Here is a 19,199-nt window from a genome sequence, read left to right as displayed (position 1 = left end):
GATTCTTCTGTCAGCATCTGCAGTGTTTTGTTTTTAACTTTGTGGCTCATTAATGCCTTCACCTGGTTTGGCCTACATGTGACTCCAGACCCATGGCAACGTGGTTGACTCTTAACTGCCCTCCGAAATGGCCGAGCAAGCTGCTCAGTTACAGGGCAATTAGGAATGGTCGACAAATGCTTACTCAATGCCCTTGAGGTGCCCAGGCAAACAAGGTTATGAGCCAATTATTGGAAAATGGGATTAGAATAATAGGTGGTTCTACATATAATTCCTACAGTGCGGAAGCAGGCCACTCAGCCCATCGAGTCCATACCAAACCTCCAAAAAGCAGTCCACCCAGTCCCACCCCCTTACTCTATCCCTGTAACCCTGTATTGCCCATGGCTAACCCACCTAGCCTACACATCCCTGGACACTATGTGTAATTTAGCATGGCCAATCCACCCTAACCTGGACATCTTTGGACTGTGGGAGGAAACCGGAGCACCTGGAGGAAACCCACGCAGACACGGGGAGAATGTGCAAACTCCACACAGACCTGCACAGTCTCAATGGGCCAAAAGGCCTTTTCTTGTGCTGTAAGCCTCTATGTCTGTATGGCCCCCATCTCTTTTTCTAAAAGCTGATCATTTAGGATGTAATTTCTCTACATCTCTCTCTTCCTTATTTAGACTTTAAACTTCAAAGCAAGCTGTTTTGAAATGTATTCTTTCATGGGATGTGAAGAGTCAGCAAAATTGTTGTGTGTCTTTAGTCCTATAGGGGGAAGATAGTGGGGGAGTAATAATTTCACTGAATAATTATCCCAAAGGCCAGACTAATCCTCTGGGGATATAGGTACAAATTCTACCATGGCAGCTGGCTGGAATTTAAACTAAATTAATAAACCCAGGAAGTTCACACATTTCTCCCCATTCCCCTGACTGTTCAAGCAAGTGGAAAAGTGATAGTGACCATGACACCATCATCAATTGTTGTAAATAACAATCTGGTTTGCTAACGTCTGTTAGGGAAGGAAATCTGTCACTCTTACCCAGTCTGGCCAACGTACTTTTATTATTCTATCATGGGCCGTGCAATCTCAATTAATTCTGGATCAATTAAGTTAATATCCTACCAGCTGCTGTGGAGGGATTTGAACCCATGGCCCTGAAGACATCAGCCTGGGTCTCTGGATTTACTCGCCCATTGGCACTACCTGTACATCACAGATGCAGCAATAGTGACACTGGATTAGAATCCAGGGCCACAGTTCAAATCCCACAAATATCATAGAAGCCCCACAGTGCAGATAAAGGCTATTTGGCCCATCACTGTCTACACTAACCCCACCAAGACAGATCACTCCCACTCTAACCCATAACCCTGCATTTCCTATGGCTAACCCAACTAGCCTGGACACTACAGGGTAATTTAGCATGACCAAACCATCTAATCTACACATCTTTCAACTGTGGGAGGAAACTCAAGCAGACACGGGGAGAATGTGCAAACTCCACACAGACAGTCACCCGAGGGTGGAATCGAACCCCAGGTCCCTGGAGTTGTGAAGCAACGGTGCTAACCGCTGAGCCACTGTACGGATAGTGAAATCTAAATTCAATTAATAAATCCAGAATTGAGAGTTCATCTCAGTAATTATAACCAAGACAATCATCATTGATTGTTGTAAAAACCCATCTGGTTCACTGATGTCCTTCAAGGAAGGAAACTGCCATCCTTACCTGGTCTGGCCTATATTTGACTCCAGACCCACAGCAATGTGGTTAACTCTGAACTGCCTCTGAAAAGGCCTAAAGCACTCTTTGAGGGTAATTAGGACAATAAATTCAGGCCTTGGTAGAGACTTTTTATGAAAGAACAAACCAGACTAAAAAGCAGAAAACACTGGATTAAAGTTAGCAGGTTAGGTAGCATCTGTATAGACAGGGGAAGACAGAGTTAATGCTTCAGGTCTGTGACCTTCCAGAATTGGAGCGTTAATTCTGTCTCTGTCTCTATAATCAGATGTGCCTGGGCTTTTAATTTTATCCAGTTTTTATTTCAGATTTCCAGCATCTGCCAGATCCTGCAGCTGAATAGAGGACTGAAATGTCCATCAGTCTCGATGAGGGATTCCAATGATTCCCTTTAATTCAACCAGGAGATCCACTCAGAGAATGATTCACAGTGGCTTTGCTCCATTGGCCATAGAAGATTTCTTTTTCCGAGCGAAAATGTTATGAGGAGATGTTCAAGATGATTAAGGCATTTGATAAGGTGGGTAGAAGCAACCTATTTCTTTTGGTGCGAGATTGGATTAAAAAGGGAGTCCAGAGCAAGGGGGACTACCTTAAAATTCAAGCCAGTCCATATAGGGGGTGATGTCAGGAAGCACACAAGGCAGAGTGGAAATTTCAACTCTCAATCCCCAAAACAAACTGTCGAGACTGGGGGTCAATTGGGAAAGGGGTTGTTCATTTAAAGCAGAGATGAGGAGGATTTGTTTTGTTCCCTGAGGGTGGTGAATCCGTGGAATTCTTTATCACAAAAGGCTATCAAGGTTGGGTACTTAAGCATATTCCAGACTGAGACGGACAGATTTTTAGTCACAGAATCCCTACAATGTGGAAGCGGGCCATTCAGCCCATCGAGTCCCCACCAATCCTCTGAAGACCACCCCGGCCCCGCCCCCCCCCCCCCCCCACCTCAACCCCCCACCATATCCCTGTAACCCTGCATTTTCATGGCTGACTCATCTGACCTGCACATCCCTGGGCACTACGGGGCAATTTTGCATGGCCAAGCCACCCTAACCTGCACAAAGTGTTGTAAAGTCCTTCAGCAGGGAAACAGACCCTTCGGTCCAACCAGTCCATGCTGAACATAATCCCAAACTAACCTAGTCCCACCTGCCTGCCATCTTTGGACTGTGGGAGGAAACCAGAGCATCCGCAGGAAACCCACACAGAGACGGGGAGAATGTGTAAACTCCACACAGACCACACATGGAACCCCGGTCCCTGGTGCGTGTGAGACATCTGTGCTAACCATCATTAAGGGAATCAAGGATTATGGGGAAAAGAAACATTTCAGCCATGATTGAATGGCAGTGCAGTCTCAATGGGCTGAATGGCCTACGTTTGCTCCCTGTATCTTAATGGTTTAGGGCAGGAAAGGGGAGTTGAGGATTATCAGATTACCCCATAATTTCACAGAATGGCAGAGCAGATGCAGTGGTTCAACTTGGCCTATTTCTGCTCCTGTGTCTTACGGTTTTGTTTCGGAACTGAGATTGATCAGGTTTTGTATGGCAGCGTGTTAAGGGACAGGGAACCAGGGCAGGTGGATGGAGTTGAGACGCAGCTCATTGAAGGTTTGACTGAATAACAAACTCGTCTTGCTTTGTTCTGATGCTTGACACAAGATGCAAAATTAACACGGACAAAACAAAAAGATCCAAAAGGGTCGGTGGGGGGGGGGGGAGCGGAGGTAGAAACTGAATGTGTGACCCTGTCTATATTCAATCGGGTGTAGAGAATAATAGGGAGACCAGAAATTCTGGTGGAAAGAGCATACCTCATCTCTGCCAGTAACTAATGGAAGTGTAGGTGCAAATAAACATTGTTGTGAATAATCTCTTAAATGTCAGCAATGTGCAAATACTTTGCTGAAACACTGTTCTTTTAAATAAAAAGAGAACATGTTACAATCATTTTCCGTCATTAATGCTGACGATTTCTTTAGCATTAAACTACAGACAAAGCTCAACGATGACTACCAGAACTGCAATAACAAATACACAAGAGCAGACAATGTTGAGGTGAACGGACACAATAAATAGAGAGAAATGAGATCATTCACTAGCCTGGAAAACACATTTTGAAAAGACTGACATGTGCTGGATCAGAAAATCCTGCATTCGAGGAGGACTGTGAATATCAGAATTCTATATTAAAAGGGTTTGTGAATATTGGAATTGCAAGTAAGAGGATTGAGAACATCTGAATTCTACATCAAAATGAATTTGAAATATTATGATTCTACATTAAACAGAGATAAAAATATTCAAATTCCGCGTTAAAAGGTGGGGTTAGAAATTTCAGAATTCCACAAGAAAAAAGAAATCAGAAATCCACATTGAAAAGGGATTAGAGATCCTGGAATTCTATGCTACAAAGAGATTAGGAATACTGGAATTCTACAGCAAAAAGGGGATTAAGAATTCTGTACTGGGGAGGAGGATCGGGAACACAAGAATGCTCAGACACTAGGAACAAAATTTATATTTAAAGAAAAAGAGGGGACAGGAAAATTCCACAGAGAAGGAGGAATGGGAAAAGCAGGAATCATAGTGGAAAGGGTGCGCCAGCAACTCATGGGAGTGAGGGTATAAATAACCCTCATCGTGGATAATCTTTTAATTTTGTGCTGTTTGAAGTCAGTCACTCTCACAGAGGATCGATGCAGATAGAAGGCAAATTTCAAAAATGCAGTTATAGAAATTCCCTACAGATACTAAACATAAGAATGTAACACCACATGAGTACATATCCAAACATTTAAAATTGATACACGTGCATATTAGATACATATTAGATTTCTGGGTGAAAAACCTTTCAACAATAATATTTCCTGATGGTAACAAAATCACATCGTAGAAACGACAGCCTACTGATTGCTATTTGGGGGCTAATTGGCCCCGTAGACGCTACCTTCATAACCCCAGCCCCCTCAGAGCCTGCACCTGAAATGCATTCCAACTAGGGGATATAATTATTTCCAATCTTCCTCTCTTCGCCACTCTCCTCCCCAGCTTTTGTTCAGAGTGGGTGTTTATGGTTGGAACCTCTTCCTAAAAATTTCTCACCTGGCAACAATCACTGTGAGGAGTGGGGTGTAGTGAGGCCTCACTAATCTCCCTGACCCCTTGTCTTCTCCACTCACAGCCCAACTTCACACATTACCACCCCCCACAAACAACCCCTTTGCTTACCCCTCACCCCCTCCAAATGCCCCCTTTTAGCAAAACCCCTGTCAGCTTCCCTCACCCCTCCCTCCTCCTCCACCACCAACCCCAGAGAGGGGCCATTTCCACTTGTAGACAATAAAACCTCATCTCTCTCTCTCTCACACTCACACAGACACACACATACACAGACACACACACTCACAGTCACACTCACACACACACACACACTCACAAACACAGAGAGACACACGCACACTCACAAACACAGAGACACACACACACTCTCACACGCACAGAGATACACACAGACACACACAGACTCTCACACACACACACAGACACACACAGGCTCTCACACACAACAGAGACACACACACACAAACACTGAGACACACACACTCTCACACACACACAGAGACACACACAGACACACACACTCACAAACACAGAGTCACACGCACACTCACAAACACAGACACACACACTCTCGCACACACAGAGACACATACACACACACAGTCACAGTCTCTTTCACACACACACACACACACACACACACACACACACCCCAGGGGCACAGAGAGCATCAAAGTCATCTTCCAGCACAAACTGGAGAAAATGTGTCTGCTGACGGCTTACCTCACAGTCAGTCCACAGCAGAATCTTTCCTCAGAAACAGAGAGAGAGGGAAAGAGAGAGAGAGAGGGTGGGAAGACAACAGATTCAGGGCTGGTGAGCAGGCAGGGAGGGAGGGACAGGGAGAGGTGCTTCAATGCTCCGAAGCCTCCTTATAAGCTCCCCGTTTACCATTCATATTCTACTGCCATGTGTCACATCAAAAAAAAGCGTTGCCATAGCAGCTGCTTCACATGTTGCTGATGGTTAGTTGGTTGGCTTTTTTTCTGTGTGTGTGGATTTAGCTGCTGGAGAATTTTCTCTTCTCATAGGGAGGGAGAGAGAGGAAAAAAAACATGAAATGAATGTGACGTTTGCTTTCTGCACAGGAGTCCCAGGCTTTAACGTCGAGGGAGACAGGTCCAGATCGTTGCTGATCTATTTGTGGCATTTTATAATCAACCAGGTCAAAGCTAGGGGTGTACAGTAGTGTCACTGACTTCAGATTAAAGTCTGGGGGCCTGGGTTCAAATCCCATTGTAGTGGGTAGGAGAATTTGAATTTAATAAAATCTATGAATAGGAAGGGTTTAGAGGGATATGGGCCAAATGCTGGAAAATGACTCTTCAATTAGAGTCATAGAGATGTACAGCACGGAAACAGATATTCAGTCCAACATGTCCATCAGATATCCTAAATTAATCCAGTCCCATTTGCCAGCATTTGGCCCATATCCCTCTAAACTCTTCCTATTCATATCCCCATCCAGATGCCTTCTAAATGTTGTAATTGTACCAGCCTCCACCACTTCCTCTGGCAGCTCATTCCATACACGCACCATCCTCTGTGTGAAAAAGTTGCCTCTTATGTCCCTTTTAAATCTTTCCCCTCTCACCTTAAACCCATGCCCTCTAGTTTTGGACTCCCCTACCTTGGGAAAATATCTTGCCTACTTACCCTATCCATGACCCTTATGATTTTATAACCTCTATAAGGTCACCCCTCAGCCTCCGACACTCCAGGGAAAATAGCTCCAGTTTATTCAGCCCCTCCCTATAGCTCAAACCCTCCAACCCAGGAAACATCTTCATAAATGGGTGGCACAGTGGCTCAGTGGTTAGCTCTGCTGCCTCACAGCACCAGGGACCCGGTTCGATTCCACCCTCGGGTGACTGTCTGTGTGGAGTTTGCACATTCTCCCCGTGTCTGCGTGGGTTTCCTCCGGGTGCTCCGGTTTCCTCCCACAGTCCAAAGATGTGCAGGTTAGGTGGATTGGCCATGCTAAATTATCCATACTGTTCAGGGATGTGTAGATTAGGTGGGTTATAGGGGGGTGGGTCAGTGTGGACTTGTTGGGCTGAAGGGCCTGTAGGGATTCTATGATGAAATCCTTTCAAGTTTCACAACGTCCTCCCTATAGTGGGGAGACTGGAACTGAACAGAATATTCCAAAAGTGGCCTCACCAATATCCTGTAGAGCCTGACCATGACCTCCCTACTCCTATTCTCAGCGACCAACAAAGGCAAGTATACAAACACCTTCTTCACTACCCTGTCTACCTGCAACTCCACTTTCAAGGAACTATGAACCTGCACTCCAAGCTCTCTTTGTTCTGCAACACTCCCCAGGACCTTACCATTAAGTGTATAAGTCCTGCCCTGATTTGCCTTTCCAAAATGCAGCACCTCACATTTATCTAAATTAAACTCCATCTGCCACTGCTCGGCCCATCTGATCAAGAGCTAGCTGATTGTTTTTAATCAGTGCAGACTCAATGGCTGAAGATCCTTTTCCTGTGCTGTAGGCCTTAATGACTGTAATGTTAACTGCCATAGAGGTTTGCTTTTGACCAGCACGGACACAATGGGCCAAAGGGCCTTTCTCTGAGCATAGAGTTATGTCACCATAGCAATGACACATCTGGGAGCAGCTGAGACCTGATGCTGGGTCTCCTAGCTCAGAGGTAGGGACACCTCAAAAGTCCCTCACTGACGTTAAATTGAAGAGGGTTCAGAAAAGATTGGAAGGGTCACCGGACCCGAAACATTAACTCAGTTTTCTCCTTCACAGATGCTGCAAGACCTGCTGAGCTTTTCCAGCAACTTTGTTTTTGTTCCTGATTTACCAGGATGTTGCTGGTCCTGGGAGGTTTGGGTTATGAGGATAAGCTGGATAGGCTGGGACTTTTTTCAATGGAGCGTAGGAGCCTGAGGAGTGACCTTATTGAAGTTTATAAAATCACGAAGGCCCTAGATAAGATGAACAGTCAAGATCTTTTCCCTAAAGGTAGGGGAAATTCAAAACTAGAGGGAACATTTTTAAGCTGAGAGGAGAAAGATTTAAAAAGGACCTAGGGAGCAACCTTTTCACACTTCGTGTGTGGAATGAACTGCCAGAGGAAGTGGTGTTTGCAGGTACAGTTATAACATCTAAATGACATTTGGGCAGGTACATGAATAGGAAAGGTTTAGAGGGATTTGGGCCAAACACAAGCAGGTTTAGTTTAGAAATCTGGTTGGCGTGGATGAGTTGGATCGAAGGATCTGTTTTCTGCACAGTATGATCCTGTGGCTCGATGTCAGAAGCTGGTTTAAGGATAAGGTTATTGGGTGGAATGCATGAATAGGAGAAGATTGAATGCTGTGATCTCATAGACAGACAAAATATTCAGGAGCGTATCTGGTGTCCAGATAACACACAGGGCTGATTTGAACATGCGAAGCCCCTTTGTGGGGGGAAGGAGTGAGGGAGGACGGCTCACAAAGACATGTCAACTTTCCAAAGGCGTCAGCATCCACCTTAGGGAGAGATGTGCATTTAAATAGCACCCCTGTGCTCTGCACGCAGCCAATTCCTTACACAGCCAGGTGCAGCAAGATCTCAACGTTCCCAAAAATAAGCTTTCTCCTTGGTGGCACTTAGTTGAAGGAGTCAGGGAACCGTTACCATTTACCAGTACCATCAGGTCAGACTTGATCTCCAACTTTAAGTCACTCTCCAGCTAGTCAGGCCATGCACCAACACCCTAAGATCTGGACTATCTCACCTACATTTCTTATAGTGCCTTTAAGATGTTCCTTAAAACCTCTTTGTAAGAAATTGAGGTCCTCTTTAAAACTGCAATTGTTTCAGCCTTGCTTATTTAGTATTTTTCATGTGGACTGTGTGCAATAATTCACCTTCTGCAAATACAGCTAGATCTCCAAGATTCAAAAACAAAGGAAAGGTTGGAAGGATCACTAAGGTTGTGGCTCATAGAATCATAGAACCCCTGCAGTGTGGAAGAAGGCCATTCAGCCCATACCAACTGTCCAAAGAGCAACCCACCCAGACTCACCCCCCTTACCCTATCCCCATAACCCTGCATTTCCCATGGCTAACCCACCCAGCCTGCACATTCCTAGACACTATGGGTAATTTAGCACGGCCAATCCACCCCAACTTGTGTGTCTTTGTACTGAGGGAGGAAACCAGAGCTCCTGGAGGAAACCCACACAGTCACGAGGAGAATGTGCAAACTCCTCACAGAGGGTGGAATCAAACCCAGGCCCCTGGCAGCAGTTTTGACCATTCAGCCATTGTTAATTTTTAAGGGGCTTGACAGTGTAGATGCTGAGAGGATGTTTCCCCTCTTGGGAGAGTCTAGGACCAGAGGGCGTAGTCTCAGAATAAAGAGGCACCAACTTAAGACTGAGATGAGGAGGAATTTCTTCTCTCAGAGGGTTGTGAGTCTTTGGAACGCCTTGCTTAAGACAGCTGTGGGGGCAGAGTCCTTGTGTATATTTAAGGCTAAGCTAGATAGATAGATAGATAGACAGACAGACAGATAGCAGGGGAATCAAGGGTTATGGGGAAAGGGCAGGAAAGTGGAGTTGAAGAATGTCAGATCAGCCATGGATCCTATTGAATGGTGGAGCAGACTCAAGGGGCTGAATGGCCTGCTCCCATTCATATTTCTTCTGGTCTAATGGATGTCAGTAGTATTTTGAAATTGATCAATCTCTGTCTCGAACACACTCAGTGACTGAGCTTCCAGAACCCTCAGGGGTACAGAATTCCAAAGGTTCACTACTCCCTCCGTGAAGAGATTCCTCCTCATCTCAGTGCTAATTGGTTGGTCCTTTATTCTGAGACCATATCCTTTGGATCTAGATGTCCCCCCAGCTGAGGGGAAAATGTCCTTTCAACACTCGTAAGTGTACACCTGCTCACAAAAGGAGCAAGAACAAGAGGGCAATGGGTTTAAAGCGACCTGCAAAATAAGCAAGACAGTGAAGTGAGAAGAAATATTTTCACTCAGTAAGTAGTTAGGGTCTGGAGTGCACTGCCTGGAAATCTGGTGGAGGCTGGTTCAATTCAGGCATTCAAGAGGGCATTGGATGTTTACTAACCATGTAATAAAAGTAATGTGCAAGGGTATGGGGAAAGGTCGGGAGATTAGCACTAGGTAAAGATGAGCTGGTGCTGGCACAATGGGCTGAATGGCCTCCTTTTGCACCCTAATACTTCTGTGATACCGTGAATATTCCTTGGAAAATTTTGTATGCTTCAATAAGAAAACCTTTCATCCTTCTGAACTCCAGGACAGCACGGTGGCTTAGTGGTTAGCGCTGCTGCCTAATAGCACTGGGGACCTGGGTTCAATTCCACCCTCGGGCGACTGTCTGTGTGGAATTTGCACATTCTCCCCGTGTCTGTGCGGGTTTCTTCTGGGTGCTCTGGCTTTCTCCCACAGTCCAAAGATATGCAGGTTTAGCCTGCTAAATGGTCTCATAGGGACGTGCAGGCTAAGGGGGTTACCCATTAGAAATGCAGGGTTACTGGGGAGGGATGGGATGGATCAAATGGCCTGCTTCCACAGTTTAGGAATTCTATGAATACAGGCCCAGCCTCCTCAATGTTTCCTCACAGGTCCCAGCAAAAAGGCATCTGGATGGGTACATGGATAGGAAGGGTTCAGTGGGATATGGGCCAAACCCTGGCAAATGGGACCAGGATTAATTCAGGATATCTGGTCAGCATGGATGAGTTGGACTGAAGGGTCTTCTCCATGCTGTATATCTCTATGACTGACTCTCTCGACAGCATAAGAAGTTCTCCCTGAGGGTAATATGTCAAAACTGTGCATAATTCTCCACCCAGGTCTGCAAGACTTCACTCATGAACACAAATCCTCTTGCAATAAAATACCAGCATTCCATTTATATTCCAAATTGTTTGATGTGCCTGTATGTTATCTTTCAGTGATTCATAGGCAAGAACACCCCAAGTCCCTTTGGACATCAGCAGTTCCAATTTCTCACTATTTAAGAAATCACTTTGATAAATCCATTTTGCTTACTGAAGTGGATAGACTCATGTTTATCGGCAGGGGAGGTGAAGGTGTTGCTACCAGACTGTTAATCCAGAGATCCAACGGTTCAAATCCTGCCATTACAGGTGGAATATGAACTTGAATTCAATTCAAAAATTAGCATTACGAGTCTAATGATGACCATGAAGGAATTGTTGGAAAAACCCATCTGGTTCACTAATGTCCTTTAGGGAAGGAAACTGCCATCCTTACCTGGTCTGGCCTACATGTGACTCCAGACCCACAGCAATGTGGTTGACTCTTAACTGCCCTCTGGGAAATTAGGGATGGGCAATAAATGGTGTGATTCCCAAATCCTGTGAATGAATAAAAAAAACCCTTTTCTGACCACCTTGTTCTTACCCACTCAATCAGTATCCATATGCAGTCTCTTTGCCTCACAACTCATTCTATTTTGAGTCATCAGAATATTTGGATAGAGATATTTTGAATCAACCTTTTTACATACCTTTACAGCAGGTGGGTCTTGAACCCAGGCTTTCAGGGCCAGAGGTATGGACACTGCCACTGTGGCACAAGAGCCTTCCAAACTGTGATATAGGTTGTGAACAAATGGGGCCTGAACCTTGTTATACCCCACTGGTTACAGCCTGCCAAACTGAGGCTGACCCATTTATTTCTACTCTGTTTTCTGTCTGTAAACCAATCCTCAACATAATCCAATTTATTACCCCAATCCTTGGCGCTTGAACACATTTTAATTGACCTCCTGTGTGGGATCGTATCTAAAACCTTCTGAAAGTCCAAATACACACCTTCTGGTTATATCTTCTCGAGTCCGCTTGTAATGTTTCGCAAACAGGCTTTTCAAACGTCCAGTTTGACCTGGGACCAGGAACACTCCTGTTTAATACAGACAAAATTTGGGATGCCAGGTACTAAAAGTATAAAAGCGTGTCCATGGTTTTGAAAAAATAATATAAACTTTATTATTAGATGTGAGAATAGTACAGCTACCTACACTACATACGTAACTGATATTCTTAACATCCAAACTTAACATGAGATAAATGTGGGTAATGGATAAATTGTGGTTGAACACCCTACGCAGCACATCAAAGAACAGATATGGACGAGACAGATCCGACACATTTTTCAGCCTCAAAGATGTTGGTGACACTGTGGGTCATCCAATCTCATTTATACTTTGTATCTGTTATAAAAGATTCTAATTCTTCACTTATTCACTTCGGAAGCAAAGCAAGAAGGCAGATTACTACCTGAATGGCTGTAAATTGGGAGAGGGGAGCGTGCAGCGGGACCTGGGTGTCCTTGTGCATCAGTCACTGACAGTAAACATGCAGCAGGCGGTGAAGAAGGCAAATGGTATGTTGGCCTTCATTGTGAGAGGTTTCGAGTATAGGAGCAGGGATGTGTTGTTGCAGTTATACAGGGCTTTGGTGAGACCACACTTAGAATATTGTGTGCAGTTTTGGTCTCCTTTTCTGAGGAAGGATGCCCTTGTTCTCGAGAGAGTGCAGCGAAGGTTTACCAGGCTGATTCCGGGGATGGCGGGTCTGATGTATGAGGAGAGATTGACTAGGTTAGGATTGTTTTCGCTGGAGTTCAGACGAATGAGGGGGGATCTCATAGAGACTTATAAAATACTAACAGGACTAGACAGGGTAGATGCAGGGAGGGTGTTCCCAATGGTGGGTGTGTCCAGAACCAGGGGTCACAGTATGAGGATTCAGGGTCGACCATTTAGGACAGAGATGAGGAGACATTTCTTTACCCAAAGAGTGGTGAGCCTGTGGGTTCATTACCACAGGAAGTAGCTGATGCCAAAACATTGAATGTATTCAAGAGGTGACTAGATATAGCACTTGGGGTAAATGGGATCAAAGGTTATGAGGAGAAAGCAGGATTAGGCTATTGAGTTGGACGATTAGCCATGATCATGAAGAATGGTGGAGCAGGCTTGAAGGGTCGAATGGCCTCCTCCTGCCCCTATCATCTATGCTTCTATGTTTCGGAGCTTCCTCACAAGCTGCTTTGTTCATGGGCTTTCTCAATGGTTGCCCACTTCCTGGTAGCTCAGTCCCTTCTCCTGAGACTGTGTTTGATTGGAATCTGCAGGCTGTACTCCAGCACCTACACATGGGCACAATTCCAACTCGTTCGCAGATAGTGAGATTCACTGAGTTTGACAAAATGATGGCGGCTTTTCTGAGCTCCAATGTTTCTCAGTTGCACCAAGCAGATGCTGCTTGTGGGCTTCCTTCACCCTCACTCTTAGCTACCAAATGGCTCCTGGGACTTCAATGACCCTCCACCCCTGGCCTTCCATGCCTTTTCAGTTCCTCAAGGTTTCAGCTGGGTCCACACTGCTGGGAGCCTCCTAACCATAAGACCTCAGCTTCCTGGAGTCTCTCCTTCTGCTTCTTTCCATCTGACTCCATTCCCTGGTCTCCTTTGAGGCGATAGTCTCCACAACACAGGCACCACCATTTTAATGGCTGGCCCTTCAGCGGGTTACAAAACAATTTGAATGGGATATAGCAACATTAAGAACAAAAGCAGGCCATTCAGCCCCTTCCACCATTCAATACAATCATGGCTGATCTGTGGCCCAACCTCCTTCGGCCCATATCCCTCAATAGCTTTGCTTCACAAAAAATTTATCTGTCTCACATTTAAAGTTAACAACCGATCTTGCATCCATCTGATTGTGATATGTCCAGCCTACAGCATTACCAAGTTCCCCACAGGCTCTGACCCACAAGGAGTTTACCTTTCAGGTCAACCAAGAAATGGGGCTCCCCTCAGAACCCAAAACAAGGTAAGTTAGTGTTTCGTAGCATGCCTCAGCTTAACGAGAGGAATCAGGTTGAATTCCTGTAGCCAGGCTGATTGAGAGAACACTCGGTGGGAGCAGGTCGCTGACCCACATAGGGGTGCCTCACCACCAGCTCCCAGGCAACCAGCTGTGTACTGACCGATGCTGGGATTGTCCTGCCTGCTTTGCTGTGTCCGATCCCCAGCAACCTGCCACCTCGCAGTCATAGAATTAAACCCACAGCACAGGAAGAGACCGCTCAGCCCATCCAGCCTGTACCAGCTGTTTAAACATCCAGTACTTCAGTCTCTCCTGCTCCTTCTCCACAGCTCTGAACATATCATCCTTTTCAAGACATCCCTTCTGAACGCTCCTTTTAAATCCGCTTTCAGGCCACGTCTTCCAGATTACAGCAGCCCCCTTAATGGGAACGAGCTGGATAGTAACATGACTCTGCATTGCCACCAATCCCCAGGCAAATTTCTCGGTGGCGTGGACATCATCTACAGGATGGACAGAACATGTTTCAACGTCTTCTGGTTAAAATCGAGGAAATGACTGATGCCAATCTCACTTGTGGAACTAAAGTATGTGGCTAGCAACACCACCTCCTCTGTCTTGGCAGAGAATCTTCAAGCCCTGCTTAACGCCTTCACGGAAGCACACCAACAAATTGATCACAGCCTCAACCTCAAGAAGGCTCAAATCCTTTACCAATCCGTCCTTGGTCAAGTTCCGGTCCATCCCGCATTTAAGATCAATGGAGAAATCCGCCCAAGTGTGGAACATTTCCCTCATCAGGGAAGCTCTCCCTCATCTAAGGCCGACGTCAATGTGGAGATTCAACATTGCATCCAGAAAGTGGGTGTCAACATTGGATGCCTAAGAATGAGAGTCTTCGATGACTGTAACATGACACTAAGATCCTTATGTTTAAGGCAGTCATCCTGCAGGATCTTGTATATGGCTCCAAAACATAGACTATACACAGATACCATGTCAAGGCCCTTGAGAAGTACTATCAATGTTGTTTGAGATGGATTCTCCACATCAGCTTGGAGGGGGCAGCATGGACAAGTTGGGCTGAAGGGCCTGTTTCCATGCTGTAAACTTCTATGACAGGTGACCTAACATCGACGTGCTTGAAACAGCCAGTAGCACCAGCATCGAAGCCATGATCATCCAAAACCCCTTCACTGGGATGGCCATGTCCTTTGGATGCCTGAGTTCCAACTACCAAAGTAAATCATCTTCACTCAGCTCAAGGAAGGCACTTGAGTGAGAGGAGGAGAAAGGAAGCATTTCAAAAACTCCCTAAAGAAAGGCAACATAGACATCCAGCATTCAGGAGCAAGCTCCTGTACGAAGGACGATTCTTTGAGAACACCCATTGGCAAGAGGAAGGACAGAAAAGGGACCAGAGAAAGGAATGCCAGTGATTTCAATGTCAAAGACTTATTCCACTTTTGGGAAACACCTGCCAAATGTGTGGCTCTAGGATCAGACTCAGCAGCCAGACAAGGACCCACAGAACCCATGAGCAGCGACGCGCAATCTCGTTGGTGGACAATCACACACATTGATCAGTGATTGCTGAGAACAATGAAAAGAAATTATCATTACTCCCCCAGACAACTGACGTTAAATTCTGTGCCATCTGCTTACTACCACTATATGCTGCCTCTATATGCTTTAGCAAAATCCCTATTCACTCACCTCTTAACCCTCTCTTGCTCCAAGGAGAACATACGCAAGCTCTCCTGTCTCCCCGCAAAGACCAAAATCCCTCATATCTCTGGAGTCATTCCAGTAGATCTCCCTCATCCCCTCTCTGAGGACTGAAATCTTTCAGATGGGACATTCTGTTCCAGCTGAGCCTTAACCAGTCCTTTTCAAAGACTTAGCATAACTTAGAACGTAAGGACTAAGAACAGGAGGAGGCCATTCAGCCCCTCAAGCCTGCTCTGCCATTCAATACGATCATGGCTGATCTCCATTCGGTCACAACTCCACTTTCCTCCCCGCTCCACAATAACCTGCAACTCATTACTAATTAAAAATCTGTCCAACTCCTCCATTAATTTACTCAATGTCCCAGCATCCACCACACTCGGGGGGAGTTAATTCCACAGATTCATGGCCCTTTGACAGATGTAATTCCTCCTTATCTTGGTTTGAAACCTGTGACCCCTTATCCTAAAATGATGACCTCTTGTTCTAGATTGCCCCACGAGGAAACATATGTTAGCTGAACTGTTTCCAAAGCAGTTATATCCTTCCTCAAGGGAGGGGTTCAAAACTGCAAGCAGTATGCCAGATACAGTCTTACCAATGCCTCGCATAGTTGCAACAACACTTTCCTACTTTTGTACTCCATTCCTTTAGTATTAAATTCTTTTTGACCTTCCTATTAATTGCTGTGTTTTCCCCCTTTCTACCCTATTTCTTTATTAGACAAAAGGTCCCAAATACTATTTTCTTCTTCCTGATATGCAGTGTCCAGAACTGGACACAATACTCCAGTTATAGAGTCATAGAGTCAAACAGACCCTTCAGTCTAACCACTCCATGCCAAACATAATCCCAAACTAAACTCATCCCACCTGCCTGCTCCTGGCCCATATCCCTCCAAACCTTTCCTATTCATGTACTTATCCAAATGTCTTTTAAATGTTGTAATCGTACCCGCATTCACTACTTCCTCAGAAAGTTCATTTCACACGAGAATCACCCTCTGTGTAAAAAAGTTGTTCCTTGTGTCTTTTTAAAATATTTCTCCTCTCACCTTAAAAATGTGCCCCCTAGTCTTGAAATCCCCCATCTTAGGGAAAAGACAACTACCATTAACTCAATCTATACCTCTCATTATTTTATAAGCTTCTGTCAGGTCGCCTCTCAACCTCCTACGCTCCAGTGGAAAAAGTCCCAGCCTATCCAGCCTTTCTTTATAACTCAAACCTTCCATACCTGGCAACATCCTGGTAAACCTCTTCTGAACCCTCTCCAGCTTAATAATCTGTTTGATCAGTGTGTTTTATAGTGGTTTCATGTCACTGTGTTGGTCTGGAAGTGGATCTTCCGCCCAACACAGACTGAGTGAATGGACATTCTAAAGAACATCAGCCAATCAGCATCAGAGGAGCAGGAAGGCTGACGTGAAGAAGGGTCTAGGCCCGAAATGTCAGCTTTCCTGCTCCTCTGATGCTGCTTGGCCTGCTGTGTTCATCCAACTCTACACCTTGTTATCTCAGATTCTCCAGCATCTGCAGTTCCTACTATCTCCTCATCAGCCAATCAGCTGGGTTTACACCAAAACAGCTTTGACGGTCAATTTAATCAATGAGAAAACTTTGTTACATTATGGATAAATATGGACTATCAAATTTTAACTTCCATAATCTGACTGTTACACTTGAGATCTTCCACGAATTAAACAGGAGGCATTGTGGACGTAAAATGACTGAGGTAGGACCTGACCACAGATTGAAGCAAACGTCATTGAATCATAGATTACAGAGCAGGCTCTCGGGCCTATCAAGTTTGTCCTATCCAAAATGCACTGCTATCTCCACTGGTCCTACTTTCGCACACTAGGCCCATAGCCTTGAATGAAGAGATTTTGTCTAAAAGATTTTAAAGGTTGTGAGGTTTCCTGCCTCAACTACCAGCCCCAGACAATGCATTCCAGACCGGCCCCAACCGCCCTTTGGGTTTAAAAGCTTTACTTGAAATCCCCCTCTAAACTTTCTGCCTTTCACTTTAAAATGCCCTCTTGTTATTGACCCTTCAACCAGAGGGAACTGTTGTCTTCTATTCGTCCTGTCTATAGGCTGATACACCTCTATCAGGTTCCGTCTCTACCTTCTGTGCTCCAAAGAAAACAACCTGAGCTTATCCAGCCTTTCTGCATAGCCAAAATGTTCCATCCCAGGCAACATCCTGACGAATCTCCTCTGCACCCCTTCCATCGCAATAACACCCTTCCTATAACCATCATGAAACCTGTGTGGAATGAACAAAACCATCTTCACTGAAATTACCTTTTTTTTAATCTAAGGGCATCAAAACCTGACAACTGAGTCAACACCAAGAAATTCACAGTTTCTGTTCAATTCATGTATGTGTGATAATCCTACGCTGTGGGAGATGAAAGACTCAGTTAGGCCAGTGTTGGAAGACAAAGGAGCTAGACTCTGGAAGATGCACTGAGCTATATTTCAACAGCTGCTTTTGTGCACTATAGCAGACAGAAGGAAAAATGATTTCTCACAAGAGTTGGAATACTCTCCCTGCTGGTTTCTTTCATCACCTCAGAAAAATAGCATCCCATTAAAAAAGCAAAATGAAGAAAAATAACCTTTCACCGACAACTCGAAAATCTACAGATTCCTCTCCTGCTGAGGATTAACTTCCACCATCAAACTGTGCTCTTCGGGTAAGAATCTAACATCTTCAGTCTATCCTCAAGGACAGTGAATGCTTAGCCATTATTCTCATTAAGAACCGAAAGAACTGCAAATGTTGTAACTTGTACCCTGTAAGCCTTTATCTCACTGACTACACCAGACTTTCTATTAAAAGCTAGAACAGAAATTGCTGGATAAACTCAGCATGTCTGGCAGCATCTTTGGTGAGAACTAGAGGTTCTGAAGAAGGGTCACTAGATCTGAAACATTAGCTCTGATTTCTCTCCACAGGTGCTGCCAGACTTGCTGAGTTTTTCCAGCAATTTCTGTGTTTGTTTCTGATTTCCAGCATCCACAGTACAGTGAGTGCAGCGAGGTCAGTCAGGTGGACCTCATAGTATATGGTTTCCCTGATGGTTAATCTGGTCCAATCAGGGAGCCATGGCTGACAGATAACAAGAAGAATGTCAGGGGTTCTGTTCACTCTGAGAGCTGTATCAGTGACAATGACTCTCCACGTGTAAATAAAGGGTGACTTGGTGATGAGATACTGGCCTTTGTGCAGTTATTTCACATCAGTTCTTTCGGTTTTGTATTCTTTCTATTAAATTGATTGCCTGTGTTTGTGTATGCGAATAATGTCATAACTTTAATTATTTTACCCTGGGGTAATGGTAAGTAAGAAGACTCACAATTTGGCTCATTCATTTTCCAGCAAAATAGATCTTAACTGAGCGCTAAAAAAAAGTTTGTTGTGGCCAACTGAGATGGAGTTAAAAGAGAAGGTTGATTCATCTTCATGACACAAGTTGGATTGTTATTTTTTTTTCCAAATTCGCTCTCCTGTGATGGGTGAGGGGTTATCCAGGCAGAGGGGGAGTCAGCCCTGAAATTTGATCCACCTTTTGCCAAAGTGAATCTGCACTTTGCGGTGATTTGTGATGATTCACTCCTCTCTTTACCCTAAATTTGAGAGTGTGGTGAACATCAAAATGGCCTGTGACTGCAGTTGAAGGGAGGTATTCCTCAGGCATTCTTGGATGTATAACTTCAATCATTCAGAAAGGGTT

This window comes from Rhincodon typus, chromosome 7, assembly GCF_021869965.1.
Source record: "Rhincodon typus isolate 14 chromosome 7, sRhiTyp1.1, whole genome shotgun sequence".
Taxonomy (NCBI): Eukaryota; Metazoa; Chordata; class Chondrichthyes; order Orectolobiformes; family Rhincodontidae; genus Rhincodon; species Rhincodon typus.
This window is presented reverse-complemented; position numbering follows the sequence as displayed.